The sequence below is a fragment of the Bactrocera dorsalis genome, chromosome 4, assembly GCF_023373825.1.
Source record: "Bactrocera dorsalis isolate Fly_Bdor chromosome 4, ASM2337382v1, whole genome shotgun sequence".
Classification (NCBI taxonomy): domain Eukaryota; kingdom Metazoa; phylum Arthropoda; class Insecta; order Diptera; family Tephritidae; genus Bactrocera; species Bactrocera dorsalis.
This window is the reverse complement of record NC_064306.1, coordinates 3,061,046-3,086,878: the sequence shown is the minus strand read 5'-3', so window position 1 is coordinate 3,086,878 and position 25,833 is coordinate 3,061,046. Positions and strand designations below refer to the sequence as shown.

The window sequence follows — 25,833 nt, the reverse complement described above, 5'->3', positions numbered from 1 at the left end:
TACACAAAAATATTTGTTTTGTTGTCTTTTCTAATTTACAAAAAAAAAACATGACAAAAAATAAAAATTTTAAATCTCTTTTGAAGTAAAAAATGTTTTAATACATTTTTAAGTTTTAAAATCTAATTAAAAAAAATTAAAAATTTATCAAAAAATAAAATACATATAAATAATATAAAACACTAAGTAATTTTTATATTTACTTATTTTTTTTTTAAATAAATTAATTTTTAATTTTTCAAAATTTTCTAATAAAAAAAATTAACAAAATTAAGAAAATGTATGAAAAAATTAAATCTTTTACTTTCAAGATTTTCTAATTTACAAAAAAAATTTGAAAAAAATTTATAATATTAATTAATTAATATGAAGAAAAAATTTTTAAAATACATTTTTAAATGTTAAAAATTAATCTAAAAATTTTATCAAAAAATAAAATAATTATGTATATAAAAATTTTTTCTGTTTCTTTGAACTTTTTTGTTTTCAAAATAAATAAATGTTTACTTTTTAAAATTTTTCAAAATAAAATAAAAATTAAAAATAATATTTTTAAATTAAAATTTTTACCTTTTTAAAATTTTCTAATTAAAAAATTAAAAAAAAAAATATAAAAAACAAAAGAAAAATAAAATTTTTACTTTTTTTAATTTTCTAATTTAAAAAGACACGAAGGAAAAAATTTTCAAAAAATAAAATCTTTTGATCTCTTTTGAAGTAAAAATTTTTTTAAGAGTGTTAAAATTTCTTCCTCAAATTACGATTTTAAATTTGAATAAATTAATTTAAGTATATATTTTTGGATTTTTTTTTCATTTTAAATTTTTTAATATTTTTTTTTTTTACAATTACAAAAAAATTAAATGGCTGGATATGTAGAGTGGACCACAGTCAAGCCACCGCGACTAAAATTGCCTCACTCTATTGTCTCCTTTTTATTATCTTACTTTTTGAATGTTTTTTTCAATATACATACATATTATTGTTTGAAATATTCTGAATTAAAAAAAAATATTTTATTGTTGATTTGAATACTTTTCGTACATTTGACTCAAATGCAGCCATGTATGCATGCGCATGCATGTTTTTCACACACCCTCCACTGCCGAGCCCTTAAAGTTTCACCGCAGCCATCCGCAGCCAAGCATGCGAAAATCGCTAATTAGCGATAAAAAATTGAAAGTTGGCGAAATGGCCTTGAACAGTCAAATGATTTCACATAACAAGTGGCAACCAAAATAATCTACAGCTCAAAACGTAATCCGCAGCGATTAATGCATTAATTGGCATTGGAAATTGAAAAATAAATACAAATGGAGAAGCCAACGACGCGATATAAAAACAACAGCCAACAACATTTTAAATTAAAAACTCCATACAAATGCAACAAAAAAGCGCCAGAAATGTAATCAGAGTCATGAAAAATTCAACTCGCAGCCGGGCAGGCAAAGGCACGAAGGCAGAACGCGCCGCAGCAGAAAAAATTAAAATTGCACACACACATACACATATGCAAATAAAGTAAAAATGCTGCGGCAAACATGCAATGGAAATTGTTAAAGCGTTAAAAGTTGCGTTTTTTCTGCTTTATTTACACAGCAACAACAGCAAATCAAACAAAAGTGCAAGAGCAATAAAGCAACAACATTTTTGTGGCAACTGCCAAAACGAATTGAAATCGCTTTACGACCAGCAAATATGTGTGCAAAAAACAACAACAAAAGCACCAACAGCGAAGTAGAAAAAAGTCAAATTGAAATATTCGAAAAAAATTATTAAGGAAACGCGAAAAATTTTAATAAAAAGTTTTGTTGCCGATTTTTGTGCGCAGGTTACATATGTATATATGAAATTAAAAAAAAAAAATTAAGTAAAAAAATTTTAAATCGTATTATGCAAATTTAAACGTCTGTTGTTACTTAAATAACTACAAAAGCTTGTATTAAATAAATACAAATATGAAGTGTGATTTTAAAATAAAAGCCAATAAATTTAAATTACGAAAAAATTCAAATAATCAAAAAAAAAAAACAACAAAAACGAAGGATAATTTATGCTAAACATTTCAGGGAAGAATTTGAAATATTTGTTGCCACAAAGCCACAAAGTAGGGCATTTTAATTATGCATTAATTAGTCACATAATTTGTTGTTGTTACAAAAAAAAAAATTTACAATAAATTTGAGTTTTTTAAATATTATGTTGCCATTCAAAGGCTAAAATTTCATGCATATGTTAATAAATTATTACGTTATTATGAATGCGCACGAAAATCATTTGTAGTTACTTGCTAATATTACAGCTTAAATATTCAAAATATTTATTATGCAAATATCTTTTAAATTAAATTTTGTTTAAAATTGAAATTTTGATATATTAATCAAATAATGTTGCTCAAATAACAGTCAATACTGATATACATTTTTTTTTCAAATATATTCTCGTAAAAAATTTGGGTAGTCGAAAAAGTCTTTTCGTATTTTGTCAATAGTTGTATATCTTCAATGCTAAATTCGGGGCAGTTGAAAAAAGTAACAGGTGTTCAAAAATGAGCGAAAATACTGAAGAAATTCGCTATATTTTGAGCCTTTTTATAAGAAAGGGAAGTATGCCAGGCAAGCCACCAATGAAATTTGCGAAGTTTACAGAGGCGATGCTGTATCAGTTCACGTAGCACAACAATGGTTCGCTCGCTTTCGTTCTGGAAACTTCGACTCGAAAGATGCACTTCGCACTGCTCAACCTACCGCTGAAAAAGTTAATGAAATTATGGAAAAGATTGACCAGGACCGTCACGTAAGAAGCGATGGCGTAAGAAAGGCTGGCAACAAAAAGAAAAAACATCGAGCTTGCATAAATTGTGTGTGAAAAATTTAATGGGCCGAATTAACATCAGCGATTCTTTGCTGAAACGAAATGAAATTGAAACATTTCTGAAGATTGGTAACAGGAGACGAAAACTGAATCAAATACGACAATAATGTACGGAAAAGATCATGGTTCAAACATGGTTAAGTTCAACAAATAATCGCAAAGCCAGGAATGACACCTTGAAAGGTTAAGCTGAGTGTTTGATGGGATTAAAAAAAGATTCATACACAAGAAGCTGCCTGGTCGAACGATTGATTCTACATTTTACTGCCAACAACTGATGAAATTGAGTGCTTGTTTGGAGAACTTTTTTATTTAGCAAGATATATTCTCGAAATTTGGCAATATTATACAAGACAATATGTACTACAAAAACAATAGCAACAGAGTCGTGATTTCTAACCGAAAGTAAGTTTTAAGCACAACTGTTACCTACAATTTATAAGTAGATATGCATAAGTCTGAATGTATGTGTGTATGTATGTCCCTCCAACGCGTTACCTTGTAAAGTTGCACACTTCGCTCCGTTCGGAACGTTTGTTATTACTGTTGCTGTCATTGTAGCTATTATTGTTGTTGTTGTTGTTGCCAAAATGAATTAATGCGCTTTTGTAATCCACAATTACAACTAATATGCAGCAGCTTGGCCGTTCATGCCACACGGTAGCGACGCTGCTTGTTGCAGCTGCAACAATGGCTTCTGCTGTTGCACTGTGCTGGCTGTTTTGATTGTATTAGCAATGGCTAATAAGCGCGCGCATGCGTGAAAATTGCTTACGCCGAAAAAGTCAAGCAAAAAGCGGGCGAATAAGCAAAATTTACAAAAATAATAGCAAAGCGGCTGCAGTGAGGCTGTGCATAGATGTTTGTATAGCGGCTTTTGTTGTTGTTATTGCACTTGGTTTGCTTTGTTTTCCATTTTACGTTTTTTCTCGATTTTAATTTACCTGCCTTTTGGTTGTTTTTTTTCTGCGCTTGCTGAAATTTGCGCGCGTGCCTTGTAACAAAAGTGAAACTTACTCTAACGTGTGCACACACACGCGCACACATGCGCACAAGCGTTTTGTTACGCTTTGGCAGCCGCGAAGCTGCAAGTGCAAGCGCTGATGGCGCTGGCAGCCGACAACAGCAACAAAGTGCTTGCATGACTGCAATTATGCTTTTGTTTGCTGCCGCGTTTTTCGTGCTCAGCACTGTTAGTGTTGTTGTTGTTTTCTTTTCCATTTTTGCTCCGCTTATTTGCATAAATTCGTATTTTCAAATTCATCGTGTGCTAAAAACTAATAAATATTTATGCAAAAACACAGCGAGATTGGCTTTTTCACACAAACACACGCACACACACATATGCATATATCCTCACATGTTAATATGCAGACATACAAACATTTTTATTTACATATTACAATTTTTAATATGTTGCTTCCTATGCACGCTCATTTTACAGTTATTTGCTGCCTAGCGGTTTTTTGTTGTTTGTGTTGTCTTTTTTGTTTTTGTTTTGGTGATTTTTTCCGCTCATTGTTTCATAAATATTTTCGGCTTCCGCAGCGCAAATAGCACATTTCCTATATAGCTGCCTGGTTGCATGACCGCAGCAAAAATAAAGCTCTGCCTAGAGTCAGGCTCTTCCTAGTTGTTGTACGAGCTTATATAAGGAACACTGTATCGCCGATATTTTGGTTATTGAGCATGTGTCTATTTTGCGTTTCTTCTGGGATTGACCCCAAAAAAATCAGATTTTCCTTAAGACGTCTGTGTTCAATGAAGTCTGAGCTCTATCTGATCGTGACTCCAACTCTGTGATACCTACTGTATAAATTAAGCGCTCATAGAAATTGCGGTTTCTTCATTAAAGCTTCTCCAAGTTTCAGCATCCAATCTTCTGAACATCCAGAAGGAGTTAAGATCAAAATCCTTCTTCAAACACATTGTTATTACCGTAAAAATACTGCCTTGATCGATTTTTGTTCTGTTTAACAAACAAATAAGCTTTACTGTTGAAAGTAGATATCGCCATTCTAGACTTTTCTCTGTTTATATTTGACTGTAGTTCCTGAAAGTTATTAATTAGCTTAAGTAATAAGAGTCTCGGAGGTATGCTGCTCTTGTTCTCTTTCTCTCTCTCTTTTTCAAAAACCTCACAGCTTGCTGCTTGCAGGTATGCTGACTTCTTGCTCTATTTCTGTCTGCCTCTTTTTCATGAATTTTCGGAGTAATTTCATCTATTTTAGTTTCCAGAGCCCATTCTGACTCCAAAAATCTCACAGCTTGCAAGGTTATAAATAGCAAATTTATTATTCATGGCTTTCTTCTTTCTTGTTTAGATTTGCGACCTTCAGAGAGTGAGAGATTTTCAGAGTGTCGCGATTGGTTTTAAACATGAGTGTAGAGCAAAGCTTAGAGTCTGAAATCTTGACCGGATGTCACAGAACCAACGACCTAAAGTTTTCTTGTGGATAAAGTAAGTCTCTTTTTAAAATGGTTCCTACTCCGCCCAACGATTTATTTCGTTGAATAAGCTTATGCCATTCTTTGTCAAACAGAGAAAGAGAAATGCATTAATCTACAATATTTGGGGTAGTTTAACTCAAAATCAAGACAACTTGCAACAATTTGAGCTGCATTGATATTCTTTGATAAATGGAAAAACCTACCAGTTTTGGACTGCTCTTTATTTACCGAGGCACAGTCGGTTGACAAATATTTGAAGTTTGAACCGACGATCTGTCGAGTGTTAGTCGCACAGCCATCGCCTTAGGAATTACAACACTCAGTTTTGTGAAAGCGTCTCAAGATCGTTCTGTAATTGCAGTGTGATACTCATATTCATTGCAATCCCAAAGCGTGCCTTTAAGGATTTCCCAACAGCAAAATTAAGTGAATCGAACTCCACTTCTCCTCACTCCACTCCACGGCTCTGTGTTTTGTTTAAATGCCGCTGTGCTGCTGTAAAATTTCTTTTTTCGCCTTTCATGCATAAATGTGAGGCATGACATACGTGTAGAAAATGCCTTTGGCTCAAAGACTTCATAAAAAATGGCTGCCTTTTGTAAGGAGTTGAGTACATAAGTAAGCGAATGCTCGCACATTAACCCTTTTAGGGCCCAAGAAAAAGAGTATAATGCCAGGCAAAGTTTATAGAGAAACAGACAGGCAAAGAGACCGGCAAAGAAGTGCTTCATTACAGCCTAAACACACACACTCACACACATGCGTGTGGAGCAAAGACACGCGTGGCAGTGGCAGCAACTGAAAATGTGCCACATCAAAGCGTTCTGTAGCATTCCTTCACAATTCGTTGCTTTTGCGAACTCGTTTGCTTTTTTTTCTCCTTTTTTTCATTTTTCCTGTTTTTCTGCTGTCATTCTTGCTTTCCTTTTCCGCTGGCGAAGTTCTTAGCTCACACCCACACTTACATATTCTTACATCCATATGCTTCTGTTTTTGGTATTTTAGTAGTAGAGGGTTAACTGTGGCAGCAGCTGCTGCTTCCTGCTAAAGTTCAGTTGTTTCGAGGCGCCTCACTTTGAGTCTGTTTATTAAGCTGCCACTCGAGTCAGTCTACATAGCTGTAGTTGTTATCGTTGTTGTTGTAGTAGTAAAAGATAGCAGTATATGCCATTGACTCAAGCTGCATTAATAAACCATAGTTCATATGTGACTGCTCGGCTGCAGCGAGGGGAGGAGCAGGCAACAATAAAAACAAGAAAAATCCTTAACTTCAGTTGCACTGAAGCTATAATACCCTCACAGCTGTGTTTTTTATAGCATTAAGTACCACGATTATAATCGGTCAGTTTGTATGGCAGCTATATGCTAAGTGCTCCGATCTGAACAATTTCTTCCTTGTCGTGGCGTTGCTTTGGACTATAATCTATGACGTGAATATATTTCATCAAATAAAAGAGTTTTCCATAGAAGGACTTCATTTTGATCCTTTACTTTGTATGACAGTTATATGCTATAGTGGTTCGATATCAGCGAATCCGGCAAATGAGCGGCGTCTTGGTGAGAAAAGGACGGGTGTAAAATTTCCGATCGATATCTTCAAAACTGAGGGACTAGTTCGCATCTGCATATGTATGTAGGCAGACGGACGGTCAAACGAAGCTGACTAAATATACTCAGCTCATTCCTCCGCTCATTTATATATAATATATACCTCATACACTTTATAGAATCTTCCTCGTTTCCTTCTGGGTGTTACAAACTTCGTGGCAACCCTGTTCAGGGTATATGGCAAGAGAAAAGCAACAACAAACAATCAACAATAACACACGAATCAACTAAGCAGCCAGCTACTGAGTACTTACATACGTAAACACACACACACTCGCATTCGCACAACCCCACCCATACGAACCCTTCAAATGTGGCAAGCCAAGTACATTAATCAAATAAATATTTCAAATAAATACGAACTTAAAACGTCAAAGCGAACAAGCGGAGCGTACTGCAACAAGAACACACTAAAAAATTGTTTGCGAGTTAAAAAACAAAAATAAAAAATACTAGCATTATTGGGGTTAAGCAGCAGTGCCTTTTGATTATGTGGGCGCTTGAAAATGAGAAGAAAACAACATTTTTATGAATAATGGAAGATGTGGCAACACACATGGACAAGAATTAATGAGCGTTTAAGTGATAAGATAATCTGCGTAGCACTTTCGACAAGCAAAAAACGGGGTGACGCAAAGGAATTATGTGCACTTATGCAAGAGAAACAATTTTTTAAATGTTTTTGTTACAAAAAAGGTGTGCCAAACTGACACTGATAAAGTTAAATATAAGCTTCCACATAAGAAAAAAATAATAATTCCTCGAGGGGCATCATTTGTTATCACCTATACAATTTAAAAGAAAGCTAAAAATAATAAGTTTTACATAATCTTCCACAAAGGATTCAGGAGTAAGCTTTTAACGCACCAAGCTTCTATTATATTTGCTACATTTAAGCTTTATGGCATCAAATCTGTCTGAGGCAATATTATTTTGGCTGAATTTTGTACGAAAAGCGCTCCTAAGCTCATTGTAATAAGTATTCAGCCCAAATGTATGCTTTTATTTGTACTTCAACTTAAAAATACGCTTGTTAATCTCGTCACTGAGGTCTAATCACTTCAAACTTTTATTCGGAACATGGTATTGAAAGGCTCTCAAAATGATTCTGCAAACCAAAACCTTTCAAGATTAAATTTTGTCAAGATTACTAAGACTACGTTACGTTTTCCTAACCTCAACGTAATAAATTTTCTTCATAAAGGAAAGGAAATAATTTTAATTAAAAGTGAGACGAAATCGAACAAAAATGTAGAATGAAAAAACCCGAGATTGGAAAAGTTTAGGTAATCACAAAATTGTATGGAAAGAATGAGCAATTCATCAGCTTTAAAGGCGATTAAATTGCAAGAAAAAATCACATATCAAATTCATGAAATCGGAAGAAGGCAAGCAAGAAAAGAAAACAACGAAATAATACAAAGCAAAAGAAACTGGAAAAAGTAAAAAAAGGATTAACCAAAGTTACAACGTTAAGCATTAAAGCGAATTAAAAAAGCAGCAGCAGGTGCATAAAGCGTAAAAGTATATATGAAAATTGTATGTACATATAAGGGACTTTACATACAATCGCATGTTAGTAAGACGAACAAAAGTCGTAAAAGAGGACGATAAAAAAATTAAACAAGCAACGAAAAGTTGCTAATAGCGAAAGCAAAAAAGGCGTTGAATCTCGTATTAAAAATTAAAAATGAAAAAGCAAGCATATGTCAGACAAAAACAGGAAGTCTGCGAACGGAAATGAAAATGAAAAACTTCAGAAGGCAGGAAGACTGCACTGTGACAAAAAAGGATAAGCGCATATGGCGAAATGCGTATGTAACTACTGAGAACTAGTGATGGAATTTTATTTTCGGTCAAGAAACTGAATTTCGGGATTCCGAAATTCGACTCTATCTATTCGGGATCCCGAAAAAATAGAAATGTGTCCTATACTCCCTTATTTTTGTAGTTATTTCTTATAATAATTAGTAATGAAACTCGTTTTCAGAATCCCGAAAATAAAGTAAACATTTTTTCTATGCTTTTTCTTTTTTTTTCGGGATCCCGACACAAGGAAGAAATGCGTACGTAACTACTGAGAATTAGTGATGGAATTTGATTTCAGTGTTCCGACAGAAAACTAGTAAAGAAACTGAATTTCGGGATCCCGAAATTCGACTCTATCTATTCTGGATCGCGAAAAAAATAAAAATGTGTCCTATGCTCTCTTATTTTTGTAGTTGTTTCTTATAATAATTAGTAATGAATGTGGATTTCGGGATCCCGAAAATGACACTTGGTTTTTATATCCAGAAGAAAATTAAAACATCTTCTACGCTTTATTAACTGGATTTCGGTATTCCAAAACTCGGGTCTATGTATTCTAGATCCCGAAAAATACTAAGCATTACGTAATTTCTAATAACACTTCCATATTTCTTAATTAATTAGTAATGAAACTGTATTTCGGGATCGCGAAACCTGGTGTTTGTATATATTCGGGATCCCGAAAAAAAACTAAAAATTTCTTCTTCTACGCTCTATAATTTTTGAAGTTTTTTAGCAATTAAACACAATATGTAGCAATATTTTGAATAATATTTAGTCAATAGCCATACGTATATAATCGCTTGATTTTCATGAGTTTCATACACACCATTGCTTATGTTATATGAATAAGTATAGAGGAAAATAGGCGAACAAAGAAAATGAGAAAAATAAAATAAAATAAATGGAGCAACTGGCATTTCCCGGCGCATAGCCTAAAATGCATATGTGTTCGGCACACACTTGCCGCAACCATATTGGCATGCACCTAGATATATATACATAGGTATATAGTATATGCATAGCTGCATTCAACCTGTTTGCATGAGCTCATTAATTTATGAACATTTTTCTGCTGCCATGAGCACAGCACAGCAAAAATCCAGTTGCCCCAAAATGCCAGAACAGAAAAGTAAAATGGACCATTTCAAGTAAACGAAAGTTTTTGGGGAAATCCAAATTGAATGCACAATGCCGAGCACCACAGCTAAGTTCGTTGACTTTCGGTTGGTTATGCAGCGGCTGTGCCGGTTAACTGGCTGCCAGCACAAAATCGGCCAAAACGAAAGTCCTTGAAAGTAAACAAAATCTGTTCGTCTTTTTTGGAAAGGGTGGAGCAGAAAATTGCGCGCCGTCCGAGCAAAACTAACTGCGTTAGTTGGAGAGTTCGAGTGTGGCGACATTTATTCTTACAATTTATAATTAAATTGTGGAAGCGTCGCTGTTGCGAGGCTATGTGACTATTTTTCTAGTAGGTGAGGTTGGAGATTTCAAACGCTGGGGTCCCAGCTAGGCCACAGTTCACAGTGCCAGGTGGGCATGCAGCTGAAATTTTGCTTTTTCTGTTACCATTTGTCTCATGATAGGCATAAAGCAAATCTCAACAGTCAACCCAGAAATACCAATGTCTAGTGATTGATTCTGATCCACCAAACTGGATTTCCAACTCTAACCGGCTATCGTACATTAAATCCCATTGATCTCATTAACTCAGCCGTGAAAGATTTTCAGCCCGAACATCAATATAATCCCAAGAATAAGACACGAATAGCATTAAAAGCTCAGAAAATCCTTGAAATCTTCTAGTTTAAAGCCTTTTTATATATACAATTTTCGTTCTGTTATCAGTTTGGTCGATCTTCTCCTTATGAGCCCATATAAATACCAAACTACTTGGGAACCACTGACTAAGTGCAATTATTTACCGAATTCCCATCGCAATGCCCTATCTCAACTCACTCTTATATAACCATTTCTATGGTATACAGATCAGAAAATTGGTCGAGCTACAAATATCGCAGAACTTGGAATTCCGAGGCGGCACCACTAAGGTTTTTAGTTTCTTCCCAGGGTTGTTGCTTGTAGAATTTCATTAAAGTTGTTTAGGTTTCTTCAAGGGTCATAAAGAATAAAGCCCTCGTTTTTTGGGGTAAAAAAAGCAGGATTGACCGATATCGTTTTGAAGTATACTTCGAACTCAATATATGTATTTCATTGCAAATATCTATAATATGAAGTCTACTGTCTTGATTGACCGTCGAGATCTCGAAAATACTGTTTGAAAAGATTATTTCAGATTATTTCAAATTATTTGGTGAAGGCCCTTCGTACTTGAGAAGAAAACGTAGTACACTTACTCTCCGTTCAACAGCAGACTGCTCAATTTTATTCAATGCGGATACAGTATGCTCTTGAGCTTTGATTCGAAGGAGATCTTAGAACAGATTAAAGCTTATTATGCGGACGCTGTTTCTTAAGCATTAAAGAGAACGTGTTAGACTTGTATCTTGACTATTACTTTAGTGATTCCCACGGAATATTTTTAGCGTCGATTTATAAATATTTTCTATATATTAAGTAAACGATATTTTTACTCAAACTATAGACTCCCTATTGTATTCATTACGTCGGATTCTTCAAAGAAACCACGACTTTCACTTAACATTACCGCAACCCGCTTTATGGCGTAATAAAGTCAAATAAAAATTCTCCAATGTCGTAAGCGTGTACGCATTTCGTTGCATAATTGCAAATCCAAATATTTTTTCTTATTACCAACGCGCATAAATGTTCGTAACCATTAAATCTGGATCGTAAACCATAATCAAAGTGTCTCCCGTTTATAGCCAATTTACATATGAGCAACACTTTAGTTTTAATGCTGATTCGCACATTGTTTTACGCTGCTCGCCTAATGCAACTTTATTACGCGGCGTGCGGTTTTTGTGCAAGCAAGCGTTGGTATTTAGATGCCTGGCAGCGCATTTCGTATGCAGCGTACGCGTGCGGCATAAAAACATGCGCGAAGACAATGAAGTGAAAGGAGTAATTAGCGTAAATTTTCATTATTTGAAAGGGATATGTTTTCGAGAGTAGTCTTTCCCTAGATGTTATAGAATATTTTTTGAAAAAATTTTGTTTACCATAAGATTATCTTAACTCGCATTTGAAATGGATTCATGTATGCTTCTGAATTTCAATGCAAAATATCATGTTCAGTTTTCAGGGCAGATTTTTTTAATGATGGCAACTCTAAACGAATATTACAAAATTTCTAAATATTATTTTCAAGTGATTATTTCGAAATGCTTATTTAATGTTAACACAAATTTTATAATATTTTGGTCACTTTTACTTTTATTGTTATTTGGCAACTCTATCCAAAACTAATGTTTCATGAAAGAATGCTGGAATATTTTTCAAAAAGCTTTTATAAAAATGCTTATTTTAGCAAACTTTTTTACTATCTCGCATAGATTAAGTTTTAATTTTTCTTTGTTTGGTGGCAACACCATGCCGCAATATAATATGACTAAATCAAAGGCTCCGTAGAAGTTCATCAAAATATTTTCTTAAATAGGTAATATTTCTGTTCAATTTTCAATATTCTTATTTCGCTAAGTGGCAACTCTGTTCCGAAATATTCTAAAATTGTAGATAATGTTTGACAAGTTTTCTTGAAAGCATTTTTAAGGCATATGTTGTAAAAAAATAGTATTAATATTTTTATTAGGTGGCAACTCTGCTTAAAATTTTGACTAAAATAAAGGTAAAAGCATACCTTTTATTTGATACCTATAATTGCTTTTTTATTTCATATTTTGTTCGAAAATAAAAACTTCATATGGCAACTCTGGTCCAAAATATTCCACAAATGTGGAAAGTTTTTGACAAGTCTGCTTGAAAATCATTTTTAAAACATAGTTTGTAAAAAATTTAGTGTTATTATTTTGATTTGGTGGCAACTCTGTTTAAAAATATTTCTAAACTTATGGTTTTAACTATACCATTTATTTGATACCCATATTGCTTTTTTATTTCATGTTTTGTTTGAAACTAGCCACTTCAGGTGGCAACTCTGTTTCAAAATATTCTAAAATTGTAGAAAGTTTTTGAAAAGCCCGCTTAAAAGCCTATTTTAAAACATATTTTGTAAAAATTTCAGTTTTATTATTCTGATTTGGTGGCAACTCTGTTTAAAAATAGATTTAAATTGTAGGTTTTAGGAATAACTTCTGTTTGAAAATCATATTGCATTGATCTTTTCATGTTTTGTTTGAAAATAGCCACTTCACTCGAAAAATGTTACTCTGTTCTTCATTTCTCTACGTTTGCTGTATTATAAATAAATTTTATAAAATTTTCCATTTTCCTCGAGTTTCTCCCACTAATTTAATTGTTTAAAAGGGTTGTCACGGCACACGTACTGAGGTAACGGTTATGTCTGCGTTACTGCGCTGTGTGAGCGCACGTGTTGCCTTAATTCGACTAGTGAAAAGACAGTGAGCGGTGAATATTTTATTATTTCAATTTAATTTGGTTAACACGGACAAAGCGAAATTCGAATGGAGTAGTGGAATGAAGGGATATAATATAATAAATGCGCATCTTTAAATAGGACAAGTAGTGGATAAAAAATGGAATTAAAGGGAAGTTAAAAGCTACAAAATAAATACGAGTATTAATAGATATTCATTTCGTTTTTTCGGGAGGAGAAATATGTAGGTCACTCATATAAGTTTTGGGGCTAAGACGACCCAATTTCATGTACGAGTAGCCAGTTTTCATGGAATTTTCAAAATATGGACTCACTACTGCTAAATCAGGTATTTTTAGAAGGTCTTAAAAGAAGTATTTATGACAATGCTTCAAAAGTCCACCTTCTTTTATATAGAAATTGGACTGCTCAGCTCTTTACACTATGTTCTGAGCTAGTCTTGAACCTTGTACGTCGTGCCTTTTCGAGGTTATACCTACTTATGTATTCTTACATAGATTGTAAATAACTACGAAATGGATAAAACACTCGATCTTGAATTAAGCTTCGATATTCCTGAAGTATTTAAAGCAATTTACTTTCTCCATCATACCCAAAAAAACTTGAAACACCGAATCTATAAGTATTTGCAGATATCCATTAATTCTCTCGAAGTATGCAACCTTTATCCGCAATGGAGCGCAAACTTGAGCCAACCTAAAACTTTTAAACCCCATAATTTAACAATTTACAACTTTCGAGTATTTGCTACGTGGGGACATGCTTCCTTAACACACACAACCCCCACTCATCTGCTAAAAGTACCATGCTCTGAGAAGAGTCTGTTTACAGCCAATTAACGCCATAAATGTTTAGCAAATTTTTGAAACAAATTAAGGAATTCAACAAACTATTATCCAATGCAGAGTTGTATTTTCATACTAAATGCGCAGCAAAGCTCAATTACAACCTTGAAATTCCGTAACCGCAAAAGGTCGAATGTCGTCAACTTTAACATTACTACAAAAAACAGCAACCAGCAAATGCTGAGTGTTGGTGGCGCGTGTGAGCTCGGAAAAGTCTGTGTTACTTATGTATGCAAATGTGCCAAATGAGTTTGAGAATGTTCGTAGATATATATTTATATATATACTACAAACCAGCAGGCACATTGGCTTCACACAAGCATAAAATACACACATACATGTTTGGAATCTAGTTGAAATTTTAGCCCCAACTGCTTAAACGTTTCGGTGGCAAGCAGTGTTCCACAAGTTCAACAATTGATATGAGTGGCATAGTCGGTAGTTGAAGTGCGCCCACACACAGACGCTGGCGCATATGTGTAATATAGACTGTGAGCTTGCTAGAAGTCTACACACACACACACACACACACACACCTACCATATAACGCCAAATTTAGACGTTGTACAGGTCCGTGTCGTGCCACACTGATTTGAGTTAAGCTCGCAAACTTTGCAGTTTGTTATGCGAAAAGCAATTTAAGTCCGAAATGACTAAGTTATTTTCTTTCTAAATTGTGAAATGGAGACAAGTTTCCTTTCTGTTCGTTCTCTTGTGTTTTTTTTTTTTTTATTTTGTTTTTATGTGAGGTAGTTCTCGCATGTGTGGCTGTGCGCGCATATGTGTCTCAGCGTAGGAGCTGTCTGCTCATTGTTTTATGTAGGTGCTGAAGTTTAAGTTGCAAGTAAAAGTGGCAGTAACTACATTTCGGTGAACAACAGTATATAGACTTTGAAGTTAATGCAGCGGAAATACATTGAGGAGATACTTGTGAGCAAGAAGTTTTCTTCGAAATGGCTTCTCGAGTGCTAAATTGTAGTTTTTTTCAAGTGATCTACTCGTTGTTTCCATTCTTCAGCTTTTATGTGTGTAATTTAGCGAAATTCTGTTGAGAAATTTACCAAAATTTTTGGGCGAAATTTAAAAATATTTAAAGCTAAAATTTATTGATTTGAAATTGAAAAGTGAATAGTAATTAATTTGTTTATAGACGACTAAGTTCACGCTGTTTTTTTAAGAAAGTACAATTTTATTCTAAGGATATTGTTAAAAATGAATTATTCGAAGTATTGTCCGTCCGTAGTCACAACTTTTTCCCATCTATCTGGCAAAGCAAGAATATCATTGCGGCAAAACTGTTCACCTTGTGATGCTATCCAAGATTCAAGCCATTTTTCGATGTTGTCTTGTGAGTGGTACATCTTCTGATCTTCCATCGAACGGTACAAATACTAATCGGACTGTGCAATATCTCGGAAGAATAGCGCTTCTTCTGCTGGTTTGCCGCGCTAGCCAGTCATTTCGTTCATGTTGTGTGATGTGATTTGAAATTTCGGCGCGCTTCTTCTGCTGGCACGTCCGCCTATATAAGAAGATCGGTACTCTCCTCTCTTTATCTGTTCTACTACTGGTTAGCTTGGCTTCCTGGAAGCTTGGTTAGCGCTGATCAAGATCGATCATAAGCTCTTTGCTCGTAGTTCTATCTTAGTAAGGCCAGCCTCTCCCTAGTTATTACAAATTTTTGAATATTTTTTCAAAATTTCAAAATTTGAAAATTTGTAAAAGTTTCAATATCACCGCAATAACAAATTTCTAAAATGTTTGTGCATCATTTTATATATACAATTTATCAGTTGCCAACAACAATCACATATTCGTTGGCCTAAATTACCAGAAAAGACAAATATTGCGCTCATCGATTAGAATTTCCATTTAAATTTCTATTTTTACGAAAAGTTCGTAGAATTCTATTTTTTGTGCATAAAAAAATTCATTTTGTGAATTTCATATTTTTAGTAGTAGATACTTTGCTAATTCGCGCATAACCAAAAATTCATAAAAAGCATTTTTTTGTTGTAATTTTTCAACGATAAATCCTCTAATTGACACATTCGTCCAACAAAAGCAAATCAATAAAAGCGAGTTGAACGCACTTTAGGCCGCTACAAAGCCAAAACGTGCAGGCAAAATATCAAAATAAGTAAAAAAGCGTGTTAGAAATAAATAAATTTGCGAAAAATTTTTAAAAATTCGCAAAGCGTCATTCACATTTCTTTTTTTCTCGCTTTCAAAGCCTCTCCATTCATTCGTTTCGTTCATTTGTGTTTTGATTGCATTCATAAGCGTATCTGCGCACGCTGCACGCTGTGAAAGTTATTGCAGATGCAACTGCAGTACTCACCGCAACAACAACCACAACGCTAACTAACTGCATTTGCCCACCTGCGTGTGTGTGTGTGTATAGCTAACTGCCTGCCTGACTGGTTAATTGGCTGCTTTTGCCGAAGATGCGCTTGACCAAGCGGCAGCTGGCCACAGATTTGAGATTTGAGTGAAATGTGCGAAAAATTACAACAACAAAATGCAAATTTGCAATTCTGCAATTTTTAGTGAAAATATGGAAAATATTTAATATTTTTACTTTTGGATTACACAGCAAATGCCTCAGAGAGATAACGGCTGATGTTTGTATGGTGAATTTTTAGCTGAAAGGCTAATTATTCAAATATTTAAGTGTTTGTAAGTAATTTGCAATTTTTTACATTTTATTACTTTTTAATTTGTTTAATTGATTTTTTTTTTTTTCAAATTAATATTTTACCATTTGAATTTTTTATTATTTTAATTTTAAGATAAAAAAAATTTCAAATTTAATATACATATAATTATTTCATTTTCATTTCAAATTTGCATTTTTAACTTTTTAATTTTTTCAAAAAAGCATTTTTTTAATTTAATATATACATAACTATTTATTTGACATTTTTTATTCGATTTTTTTTGTTTTAATAATTTAATTTTTTTGATATTTTTTTGTAAAAAAAATCGATTTTGAAAAGGTTATTTGTTTCAAAAATATTTTAAAATAAATATTTAAACAAATGCCTTTAATTTTTTAATTTTTCAAAAAAAAAATTTAATTTAATATATAATATAATTTTAAGATTTCTAATTAAAAATGGTTTTATTAATTATTTAAATATTTTTTTACAATAATTTTGATTATTCCTGATTTTTTTATTAACTGTTATTATTTTTTTATCAAACAAGTTTTCGAAAATTATTTCAAACTTTTTAATTTTTTACTGAAATTTCCTTATAACTTATCACTTATGACTTAAACTTCCTTAAATCTGAAATTATCTATAAGATACAATTATTGACTATTTACCTACTTACATAAATTCCTTCTTTGCCGTTATTGTTGCTTGGCAACGGTTTACTGCTGTGCGCGATAATTCTGCACGACACAACGTCACGTATGACGAACCACTTATTAAACCAACACCGCAGACACAAAAATATTAATTAAAGAAGCTTAAAGATTTTTGCGAATTCAGATTGTGTGGCAACATCTAATTACTGCTATATTTCACTGCAGCATTTTCAAACAAATAAAAATAAATTGTTTAGGCTTTAAATTAATAGTCTTTAACTGGGAAGCAAACACATTTGAGACAAAAATTTCAAAAAAGAAAAATAATTATAAAAATGGAAAAGAAACAAAAAAAAAACAGTAATAATAAAAAAGGTTAAAAAACTCAAAAAATTCAAAACTTTCGAAATATTTTATATATTAAAGAAGTTAAAACATAAAAAAAAATTTAAAAAAAATCATATAATTTTTTTTGCAAATTTTCAAAACCTCATTAAAAAAATTTGAAAATTGAATATATAAGCTAGTTTAAAAAAATTGGTTAAACAATGTTTGAAAAAAAAAATGCATAAAAAGTTCTCTGAAATTATTTTAGAAACTCTGAAAATTAAAAAAAAAAAATTTTGGAAAATTTTCCAAATTCAAAAAAAAAAATTTGCAAAGTTTTCTAAAATAAAACCTTATAAAAATTTTAACAAATGAATGAGGTTGAAATATATAAGATAATTTCAAAAATTAGATACAAATTTTTTTCAAAAATTGCGAAAATAAAAGTTGTAAGAATTAACAAAAAAAAACATGCTGAATTTAAAAAAAAAAAACTGGAAAATTTTTTTTTCGCAACTAAATAATTTCAATAAGATTAAAAAAAAAATTGAAACACGTTTAAATACCTTAAATATTTTAAATTTTCTAGGTTTGCAAAATTAAATTTAAGTAATTTTGGCTTGAAAATTTTTATAACATTAAAATTTTAAAGTCGAAATTCATCTCCTTATTAAGCACCAATTAAGTTAAAGAAATTTAACTACTAGTATGCCAGTTTCTCATATGAATGCAATATTTTGAATTTTTTTTAAATATTACGATTTGAATAAATAGATTTCAAAAAAATCTTTTCGAATTTGAATAAATATATTTAATTTTTCCGAAAAATTCTTAAAAAAAAACTAATTTTTGATTTCCACAAATAAATTTTCCAAAAAAGTTTAAAAAAAAAATTGAATTTCAATAAAATATTAAAATTTTTAAATACTGCAAATAATGAAAAAGCCTAACGCATTAATATTTATAAATAATAAAAAAATTATAAATTTTGTAAAAAAAATAATTTTTTTCGAAAACAATCTTTTTTAAAAACTATAAATTTAATTTAAAATTTAAGAAATACTATTTTTGGAATTTTTTTTAAGTTTTACAAAATACAAAATTTTTAACTAGTAGTTTAAATTTGTGTAGTATGCGGTATAGTATTAAATTATTAATAAATAATAATTTATAATACATTATTTTTTTCAAAATATCACTTTTTTTGAACAAAATCTTTTAAAAATCCTAAAATTTGGTTTTAAATTAAAATATTTAAATTTTAAAATTAATTAATATTTTCCAGAAAATTAAAAATTTGATTTTTAATAAAATTTGAATATTTAAGACTAATTGATATTTTTCAAAAAATTTAAAATATCGATTTCAAATACAATGTTTAAAGTTTAGTTTAAATACCGAAAATAAAAATTAAATGAAATTCAAAAATTTTATTCTTAACAAATCTATGAGAAAAACTAGTTTTTGATTATTATTCAAGTTTAATTTGTTTATTTTTATTTTTATTTTATTTTTTTTTAATAGATATGTCTAATATGCGAAATCATGAATTTCAAAATCAAATCAATCAAAAAACAAAAATATTAAATTTCAAGACTTCCTTATATATTACTACAACCAAAATTAATTTGAATTTAAATACTGAAAATCGAAAGGAAACGCTGTCACAATATTTTTAAACTGCCTGCATGTAGCTCAGGCTGTTACAAAAAAATTATAATTGTTTTATGCACCAAACAACTTTCGCTTGTCAAAGTTGCAATGTCATGAAAAAAAATTCCCGTTGCTGTTTCGCCATAAAAAAGTCGTCAAATGAAATTATAACAAAAACAAAAAATGTGATTGTAATAAAAAACGCATTGCGTTCCGCTGCCGCATCAAAGTTGCCAACTCACTCATAGACACTTGTATAAACGCACTTCCACTTGTGCCACTAACCACACAACCGACTTGCCTGCGAACTTGCCGCACAAGTGCTGCCGTTATGTTGACAATAGCGCGCACCTTTAAACACTTTACGCGACGCGTGTCTGCCGCACCGCAAATACTTAATACAATATTGGCTATGATTCAGCGAATTTTCCACCGCTTTTCGCGCTTCGCATAACCGTAACGCTCGCAAGCTGCCGCACAACTGATTCCAACTGGCCGAACGCGTGTTGCTGCTGCACGTTTTTCCACTTTTCCTGCGCCATCACAACGGTAACTGTAGTAGGACGCGCTAGACGCTGGCATGCTTTTCATTTACTGATAGTGAAAACTCACCACTGCATTACGAACAAAACACACCACACGCGCCTGCCGATACGAAGTTTGACATTACATTTCGTGGGCTTGGCTGCAAATTGCAATGTTCTGCGTTCTGTTTTGCTCGCTTATTTGCTGCTGCACGTCTGCTTTTTCGGTGGTTGGGGTTGGGGTTGCTCATCAATTCACCACACACGCACACAATTGTTTACGCTCTTGTCCTACCGCAATTTTACAAGCATCGATGACAACGGCAAACAAACAAGCGTAGCGGCGGCCGGAGTTTCGGCCGAGGCATGTTCCGTATGTCGAACTGGTGAATGGAAGGGATTTAAGCAGGAAGGAAGTAGTGGGTGGGTGATCCACTGGCAAAAGTTGGGGCGTGTTGGTAAAGCTGCTCGCAAATACATACATACATATGTAGACTAGGGTCAAATAGTAGCGAAATGGTGTTGTTGGTTTATCTTACAGCATGTGAAAAATAATTAAGACCACATACTTTTCTTCGGCTCAGCGTAATCGTGGTCTTAGAAATGTGCTCCAGTTCGAGGGATGAGATATCAAAAGATCGCTGTGTTTTCTTCGCTGAATGGATAATTAACTACTGTTGGGTCAATTTCAGACCCATCCGTTTAAAAACTCACTTCAAGCGCTATAGTTTCATTTTGTGGTTAACATACCAAATAATAGCCGTTTTGCTATTAAGAATTGAGTTGAATACATGGACTCGTCCATTATATTTCCTAGAAAAATACGAATCTTCCTATTTGAAGTCTAAATTTTGTAAATAAAAATATACAAATTTCCTTGTTGAATCGTAGATTTTTTGGAGAATCTTTAGAAAATATCATATCAATCGCGGGACTTTGGATTTCGGATCTGTGGTTCGAACATCTATCTTTCATAAACCCATTTAAAGAGTTCGAAGCAACCACCTAATAGACTTTAATTGATCAACTAAGGCTATAAAGCTCCGTTGGTTTGGTAGAAGTGCGGGAATTTCAGATAAAGTTCAGAAGCTGTATAGTAAATTTTCAAATAAATGACAGAAATGAAAAGTACTTGTCGATTTGATTGGGTTTCGGATAGGCTGATTAATGTAACTGCCCTATTCTAAAGATATTTTGTTTTATCGAATTTGAAACGGTACATACTACATTCACTTCTAAGGACTGTTTGTGTTTGCCGCAAAGCTTTAGTGTCTGGCAAAAACTATATGAAAGACTCTTACGTCTCTGCTAGAAGTTTGGCGAAGTTGCTTCCCCAATTTACGAGAAATTATTCGACATTTTCTATTATTTCTTCTAATTTTAAATATTATTTATATTCGGAGACTTAAGAACCTCTCTGTCTCTCTCATCTAGAAAAAAATATCTATATTTCCTCGTGCATATGTCAAGTTTGGAACCGTGGCTTGCCTATTAGTAGCCAAATACTCAGTATACTCAGGTCCCTTGACATCTTTTGCTTTCTATCTCCTTACAAATACATATTCCCTCTCGTATCACCCTTAAGTGTGAGGCACGATATGCCTGTCTGCCTTTGCAGCGCTGTTTTAACTTTCATAATTCACCTCAGCCCAACCCTCGTGGCACTTAACCCACACAATTGTGCAGCTAGTGACCGCCGACGTCAGCTCGGTTTCTGCGTCTGCGTCATTTGTTGTTTGTTTGCCAAAACAGCGGAACGACGTGAGCAAAACAAAATTGGTAGCCGGCTTTTCGAGGGCCCACCACATGCATACACAAGTCCAAAGCGAAGTCGACACCACAGTTCTGCTTGTTTTTATTGCTGTGGTGTGCTTTTAGGTTTTGTTTCTTCTTTGTATATAGCTTTGCTGCGTCACACAGCTGTGTGCGGTCTTCATTTTGGCTTCGTTGGCGTCCGCCACCCTAATCCACTCATCCACGTCTCATTAAATACAACTTTCAGTTTATCGCTTAAGCAAAGCGCTCGTCTGCCGCCATTTAAAGTAAGAAGTTGGCAATAATAAACGGTTCTTAGTAAAGCCGCGTACACACCAGCCATACACTAAGCTCAGCTAGCCATAAACTTGTTAAACCATAAGTTCATAAGCGCCCAAGTACGCACTGCTAAGCTTGTTTGAGTGAATGTGCTCTTCACGGCCGTGCGTTGAGGCGTAGAAGTGTGAAATTACAAATTTGTGAATTACGAGCTTTCGTGAATGGCGACAGCGCCAGAAGTGGCTTGCCTTGTATATGCTTGGCTAGATCCACAACTTAAAACATAGTATCTTTTCAATATTAAGCATTTCTAATGCGATTAAAAAGTTTGAATCTGTCACGCTCCGCAGCTACTAGGCCGTAACACGCATTGCTGTTATTGTTGAAGAAGCCGTCTGGTAGGCTCGTTGGCTGCTTAGATGCGCACATACTGCGCTGGCAAAAAACATTAAGCCACCGCATGGTCCGACCTGCTTGACCGGCTTTGCTTAGCGGTGGCCAACTTGACGCGCTGTGTCTTCCACCTACTCTCTTTTGCCACAGTCGTCGTAGCCAATCTGTGCGCTTGGCTGCTTTGGCGCCACGCTGATAACAAACCGCCAAACCACAATTGCCTTTAGGGCAGCATCGTCGTCGTCGTTGCTGTCGCCAAGTCTAACTGCCCTGCTCAGCTACGGTTTTTGTCGCTCCCTTTGTCAAGTGCGCTCCGTCGCTTTCTCGCTTTACTAAATTGTCCACCCGTCTAGCCTTACTGGCCACCACAAGTACCGGCGACGCCGCGCCACATTTGCTGCTACACATCGTTGGCTCACAGCGACTTTATTAAGATTTACGACTGCTTTCGCAATTTCACTCCAAATGACCGGGCGCGCAATGCGCACCAGCTATGCGTGGTATGTGAGGTTATGTGCGTTTCCATTGAAAGTATTTTTTGCGTCTTCTATCGCACGCATGAGAGATAATGGTGTCAAGAGGAAAGACAAATTGTTTTGTAGCTTCAAGTGTGTGATGAGGTTTCTTAGCGGAATGAGACAGGTGTGTGTCGTATTAGCTGAAGATCATTAGATTGATGTCTTCTGCTAAGGATTCGACTATTTCAGAGTTATGAGTGGTGCATTCTAACGTACAAATCCCGTTTAAGACAATTCGGCAATCGAGCTCGAAGAAGAGTCGTATGCTTTCATATTAAAACTGAGATTTTAAACTCAAATAGAGGTGTTGGAAAACTAGTAGACAAGCCCTAAGAAGAGTTGAGTTTCCTTTTTCATGAAAATGAAAGTCATTTGAGTTTCAGAGAGTTTTATGGCTATTCGATCTGGTCGGTTAGAGAGATTAACAATCAGAATCAGTTTTTTATACCCAAAAAGCGGATAAGCTCTATAAACCTTATTAATACATATGAACAAAAAGCAGTAGTTATTGGTCCAACTCGCTCCAAGATCCGCGAAGTACCAAATATGTCTTTAATGGATAGTTAATAATTTCCAGCTGTCAAGATGACCTACTAACTAGTATAATTAAAGATCTTTACAGGCTATTGTTAGTAATACATGTTTCTAATCAGTCGGTTTGATCTCAAATTCTGTTTTCTGAGGGGTTTTAATGAGCGCTGTGACCTAATTTACGAAGTCTCTCGGTTCGTCCGTCTTTATATAAACGTACTAGTCCCTCAATTTTTGAGATATCGATCTGAAATCTTGCACATGTGCTTTTCTTCTCAAAAAGCAGCTCATTTGTAGGAACCGGTGATATCTGGCCACTATAGCATATATGTAGCTACCATACAAACTAATCGGCCGGAATCAAGTGCTTACATAGAATTCTTTGTCATTTGACGAGATATCTGCACGAAATCTTCTGTGGATTATTGTCTAAGGCAGTAGCACAATCTTTTTGTCATTTGACGAGATATCTGCACGAAATTCGGAACGGATTATTTCCTAAGCAATTAGTGCAAATTCCGAAAAAATCGGCCCACCATAGCATTTAGCTGTCATACAAACTGTTCAATCAAAATCAAATTTAAGTATGGAAAACTTGTTTATTTGAAAAAATAACTTCAATTGCTTAAAATATTTTTTACAATTTTTCTAGTAATTTTTTCTTTCTTTTTTCCATTTGCCAGAAGCACTGCGCACATGCTTTTTAATAGTGTTTTGCTTCGTAAAAAATAACAACTTCCATATTTTTTCTCTGCGAATAGCTTACTTGTTTCTGCCATGCCATTGCCTTCATATATGGTCAATATCACTTTTTATGGAATGCCATACAACTTGTACTCGCCTAAACAGCAACATCAATTGCTACTGTCACCAGTTTCACTGCTGCATGCAACATTTGCTGCAAACGCATGCTAGCGGGCCCCTAAGCGCCGCCTGCTATGTGAGTTTTTTCTATTTTCACTTTTCTCACATTTGCTATTGAAGCAAAAACCGTTAGACGCCGAGCTACTCTGTTGTAGTTTTGAAAAATAAAAAGTAAAAAAGTGCGCGCCAAACAGGATTTGCCGCTTTAACACGTTTTCTCAGCGTTATTTTATTTTGTTGAAGTTTTTCAGTTGCCTTTGCTATTTTTATTTTAACAATTCTCTTGCATTTTTTATTTTGCAATTTTCTGCTATTTTTATTTTCAAATTTTTTTAAATTTTTATATCAAAATTGTTTGTCATTTTGTTTAATTTTTCTGAATTTTTCACTTTGCAATTTTTGTTTTAAATTTTTTTTGCATTTTTTACTTTTTTTTGCAATTTTTTATTTTGAAATTATTTTCATTTAAAATTTTTTTGAATTTGTACTTTTTGCAATTTTTATTTTCAAATTTTTTTCAGTTTTTATTTTCAAATTTTTCTGCATTTTTTATTTTGCAATTTTCTGCTATTTTTATTTTCCAATTTTTATCTCAAAATTGTTTGTCATTTTTTATTTTAAAATTTTTCTGAATTTTTCACTTTGCAATTTTTGTTTTAATTTTTTTTTGGCATTTTTTTTACTTTTTTTGCTATTTTTATTTTCAAATTTTTACAATTTTTATTTAAAATTTTTTTTTTTTAAATTTTTATTATCAAATTTTTCTGAATTTTTGACTTTGCAATTTTTTTTCATATTTTTACAATTTTTATTTAAATTTTTTTGCCATATTTTACATTCAAATTTTTATGGCAATTTTTATTTTAAAACTTTTTGCATTTGCGATTTTGTTTTCCACTTTTTTTGTAATTTTTACTTCTCTCCTGTAGTCGTCTAACCGCACATGTGCCTTTCCATATATAGCTTTTTTGTATGCTCGTGTGTGCGCAGCAGGTGTGCGGCCTCAAATTGCCACTGCCTGACAGCTGCTGTCCACTCAGCGCTTTGTCTTGTGCGCTTATCGCTTTCAGCATTGTTGGCTGTCCGTACATAGTTTTTCTTGTTGTTGTTGTTCTCATGTCATTTGTTACATTCTTGTTTTTTTTTCATTCTTGTTTTTTTTCATTCTTTTTCTTTTTTCTATTCCTCACTTTCGTGCACAATTCAATTTCAATCGCAAAGTCAAGCCGCTTTGACTCAGCCGCCGCAGCGCCCAGCTCCCAGCTGACTTTGCTTGGACACTCATCCTATGCTTTGTATTTTTTGTTTTTCACACTTTTTAGTTGGATCTCTAGGAAATTATCACCTTTTCATATTTCTCTCGCATCTGTTGTCCTTCTGCATTTCTCTTTCTCTGCTTTATTGGTCTTTTAAAGTGCCTGTGTAGCTGCATTACTTTTCCAGTCTGACTGATGGCACTTGCCTTCTTGCGCTGCTCTCAGCGGCTAATGCGGATGGCTGCTGTCCAACGGTTATTTTTGCTTCATTTTTTTGTTTTATTTTTTATACTCTTTGTTTACTGTTTAGAAGCCGCACTTCTTGACTTATA

The 25,833-nt window shown here is 33.5% G+C and overlaps 1 protein-coding gene and 1 long non-coding RNA gene across 6 annotated transcripts in view; one reads left to right on the top strand and one right to left on the bottom strand.

Annotated features, from left to right (window-relative positions):
• The window catches only part of LOC105231954 (serine-rich adhesin for platelets), a 106,080-nt gene extending 86,159 nt beyond the window's left edge, over positions 1-19,921 (bottom strand). Inside the window, exons 1-2 of one of the 4 annotated variants that reach the window (XM_049455904.1) lie at positions 19,624-19,921; positions 17,417-17,620 (exon numbers count right to left, since the gene is read on the bottom strand). The gene's annotated coding sequence lies outside the window, so the exon portion shown is untranslated. The remainder of the gene's footprint in view (positions 1-17,416; positions 17,621-19,623) is intronic. The other 3 variants (XM_049455903.1, XM_049455907.1, XM_049455906.1) reach the window with 3 other exon arrangements.
• Positions 1-25,833, top strand: part of LOC115066554 (uncharacterized) — a 75,612-nt gene that overhangs the window by 36,344 nt on the left and 13,435 nt on the right. The window lies entirely within an intron of this gene.